Below are 4055 nucleotides of genomic sequence, written 5' to 3'. Positions count from 1 at the left end.
ACAGTACAGCGGGGAGGACGTTTGCCTTGCACGCAGTTGACCCAGGTTCAATCTTCGGCACCCCATATGGTCCCCTAAGCACCGCCAGGAGTAATTCCTGAGCACAAAGCCAGCAGTAACCCCTGAGCATCGCTGGGTGTGACCCAAATAAAAAGGAAGGAAGGGAGGGAGGGAGGGAGGGAGGGATTTGCCCCAGAAGTAAGCCTTAATCAATCTAATAATCTTATTGTACCCTTCTAGAAATTGGTTTTAAAGTACCACCAAACTAGCTGGGAGGCCCAGTTCAAACCAGTAAGATAAAGGGGAAATTCAGAAGGATTTCTGGGAGAGAAAATTTCGCTCCTAGAGTCAAATGATCGAGAAGAAAAGGACGCACCTTGGGCTCTCCATATGGCTGTCGAGGAAGTGAGGCCTAGAAATCCTACAGTCTTGATGCAATAACATAGACCCCAGTCCCAGGAGGAAAGTGAATATGCTGAGAATACTAGAGAAGAAAGACAGAAGTAATCCAGGGATCTCCAGTTGAAGCCTCTCAACAGATCAGTCTTACAAATTTCTTAACAAAAATGTCAAGATTGTCTCCACCCATTTTCACCATTTTTTTGGTTTTATTCCTTTAATTTCCCCCCACCCCATTTTATTGATAATAACATCTGGGCCTATCTGGAGAAACATGAATATTGAAAGTCTCCCATAGACAGAGAAGGGGAAAATAAAGTACAACAGAAGATGAGGATACAGGATTAGGAAAATCAGAGAATATTTCAGTGATTTGATGCCACTGAACAGTTACCTATACTTTGATGACTCTGTGGGGTCTTTACTATGGGAAATGCAAAGTGAATTTATGTATTGCCCGGAAAATAAACATTTACATTTGCCAACACCCTCAAGAAAAGTCAGAGGGGGCCAAAGAGATAGTACAGCGGGTAAGGCTCTTGCCTTGCATGGGGCTCATCCAGGTTCAATCCCCGGGACCCATATGGTCTCTGGAACCCCACCAGTAGTTATCCCTGAGCACAGAGTGAAAAGTAAGCCCTGACCAATGCCGAGTGTGGCCCTGAAACAAAAACAAAACATAAAAGAAGGTGATCCCTAAACTCAGAGTCAGGAATAAACCCCGAGCATTACTGGAAGTGACCCCAAAAAAAGAAAAATCAGAGGGCAAGTAGAGGAAATCAATTCTGTCTGGGGTAAGGACAGGAATCAACTGTTGTTGACATTGGTTGGCTAATTTCAGCTCAAAATAAAAACAGAGTAGATTAGGAAAAAAATAAAACAAAATCAACAATCCCACGAAAATGTTTTCCAAAATAATATCTGCACTGTAGCTAGTTAATACTCTCACTATATCGATGCTTCCTCTTGCTCTCACTTCCAACATTGTCAGCTTTAAAAGTTCAAGGTAGGGGCTGGAGCAATAGCACAGCGGATAGGGCGTTTGCCTTGCACGCAGATGACCCGAGTTCGATTCCCAGCATCCCATATGGTCCCCTGAGCACCATGAGGGGTAATTCCTGAGCGCAGAGCCAGGAGTAACCCCTGTGCATTGCCGGGTGTGACCCAAAAAGAAAAAAAAAGTTCAAGGTAAAAGACCCAGCTGTTAGAAAATGCCTGGCGAAAATAAGATCTATCTGTCTGAGCATCTCACGCTCTCTCTCGCTCTCTCTCTCTCGCTCGCTCGCTCTTTCTCTCTCTTGCTCGCTCTCTCACACTCTCTCTCTCTCTCACTCTCTCAAAAACAGAAAGTGAGGACTCATAGTCTGTTGGCGTCAAGAAAACATCTATTCACTGCCACTCGTGTGTAACTGTGTCAGAACAACGGCAGGCACCTCAGACCTCAAGAGGCTCTCAGTCCAAACCCAGCCATGCAGGGAGATTGTTGGCCTCCTGGAGAGGCTTTTGTCATCAGTGACACAGATACCTACACAGGTGACCGCTGAACTCAAATCCCATAAGACCTGTCTCTAATTACCCACCTGCCCAGTGTGTGGCAGCATCATGGGCCTGGGTGCAGGAGAAGATTGGAACTTTTCCTTTTTCTTTGCCCTTCTTTTTTTCCCCCTTTTTAGTGAGGCAGGTTTTCTAGCAGCTGGGTTACCTTAAACTTTTAAAACTGACAACGTTGAAAGCCAGAGCAAGAGGAAGCAAAGATATAGTGAGGAGTGATAATTGGCTACAATGCAGATATTATTTTGGAAAAAAAATCTGTGTGATTGTTGGTTTTTTTACCACCCCCTGAATCCACTGTTTTTATTTTGAGCTGAAATTAGCCAACCAATGTCAACAATAGTTCCTTCCTGTCCTTACCCCAGACAGAATTTTAGACATCTCTGAATTCCCTCAGAGAAACTCAGAGGAATGGAAGCCAGATGCTTCCCAGCATACCAGGAAAAGGTAAGATCAATTTAAGGGGAGAGAAAAATATACCTTACTTAGCCCATCTTTAAAGAAAAAGAACAGGGGCTGGAGCGATAGCACAGCGGGTAGGACGTTTGCTTTGCACGCGGCCGACTTGGGTTCGCTGACCTGGGTTTGATCCCCAGCATCCCATATGGTCCCCGAAGCACTGCCAGGAGGGATTCCTGAGTGCAGAGCCAGGAATAACCCCTGAGCATCGCTGAGTGTGACCCAAAAAAGCAAAACAATAAAAAATAAAGAAAAAGAACAGTAAAATAGTCACGACAGAGAGATGGTGCGGGGCCACTCAGGAGTGGCCCCTGAGCACAGTGCCAGGAGTAAGCCCTGAGCACCGCTGGGTGTGGTCCCAAAACAACAGAAACAACACCAAAATAGTACTCTTCCATGCTAGCAGAGAGGTGCTGGGAAAATATCTTATATGAAAAGCATACTGAATTTTATTTTATTTTTCTTATTTAGTTTGCTGCAGGTTGACTTTAGGTTGACCTTGCGACCACTCACTACTTTCGGACTAGCCAAAGGCCTACAGCACCCAGTATTCCCAGGCGGTCTCCCATCCAAGTACTAACCAGGCCCGACCCTGCTTAGCTTCCGAGATCAGACGAGATCGGGCGCGTTCAGGGTGGTATGGCCGTAGACAGTAATCACGTCGATAATAATGATTAAAAAATCATATGCAAGGTTCTTTACTTCTGAAACTGAGAAGGAAAAGCCTGGCTTATAGGTCCCTAAGATCACTTACTTTTTAAGCCAGTACCCATACTCTAAGGGGCTGCCAAGGGCTGGTGTTTGGACAAAAACCTATGGAGGAAGGGGCAGGCACGTGCATCCCTGGCCCCATAGCCAATGCTGCTCTGGCAAGCTCCCCGTGGCATATTCAATATGCCAAAAACAGTAACAACAAGTCTCACAATGCAGACATTACTGGTGCCCACTCGAGCAAATCAACGAACAACGGGAGGATAGTGCTACAGTGCTACAGTGATTAGTGAAACACCATGAGGTACAGTTGTAGACTTACAAATTTTTGTACTTGGGTTTCAGTTACACAATGATGGAGCCCTATCACCCTCCTTCCTCTTTTTGCAACCCCCTCCAGGTTCAGGGAGGGGAGGGGGGAAGTCCCAGGCATGCTGCCTTCCTCATGGACCCTCCTCGCCTGGAGCGATCCCTGCTCAGTTCCCTCATCTCTCCCACTCTGCCCCCATCATCCCATCAGAAAGACACACTCATCAGAGTATGAGGGGGCTCTGTCCAGAATGGACACCTAGTGGATCTGAACTGGTTAGTCAGTTATCTTCTCCCAGGTAATGTAGATGTATTTTACAGGAATGTCCTGAGACAGTCTCCCATTACTTAAAAATTCAAGTAATGAGAATGTTGTTTGTTTGTTTGTTTTTGAGTTGGGGAAATACTCCTCAAAGCACACCTGGAAAACCACTAGAATTATTTGTGGGGCTCCTCATCCCATGAGTTTATCCACACAAATTCTGTGCATTCCCACCAGATGATTCTTCTGTTAAAAAAAAAAACACGCTTACCATCTTGCTCCAAAGACTTTAGCACCCAACTGGTGTTCACCACATGCAGTTGACGGTGATGGTACTAACACACCCTGCTCGATTGAGTCTAGG

At 45.6% G+C, this 4055-nt stretch overlaps 1 non-coding gene across 1 annotated transcript; it reads right to left on the bottom strand.

Annotated features, from left to right (window-relative positions):
* Positions 1-2941: 2941 nt before the first annotated feature.
* On the bottom strand, positions 2942-3060 carry LOC130017299 (5S ribosomal RNA). Its single transcript, XR_008791377.1, has one exon. It is a non-coding gene; the product is annotated as a 5S ribosomal RNA (ribosomal RNA).
* Between the last annotated feature and the right edge of the window lie 995 nt (positions 3061-4055).

The sequence above is a fragment of the Sorex fumeus genome, unplaced genomic scaffold (assembly GCF_029834395.1).
Source record: "Sorex fumeus unplaced genomic scaffold, SorFum_2.1 ptg000187l, whole genome shotgun sequence".
Taxonomy (NCBI): Eukaryota; Metazoa; Chordata; class Mammalia; order Eulipotyphla; family Soricidae; genus Sorex; species Sorex fumeus.
This window is presented reverse-complemented; position numbering and strand designations above follow the sequence as displayed.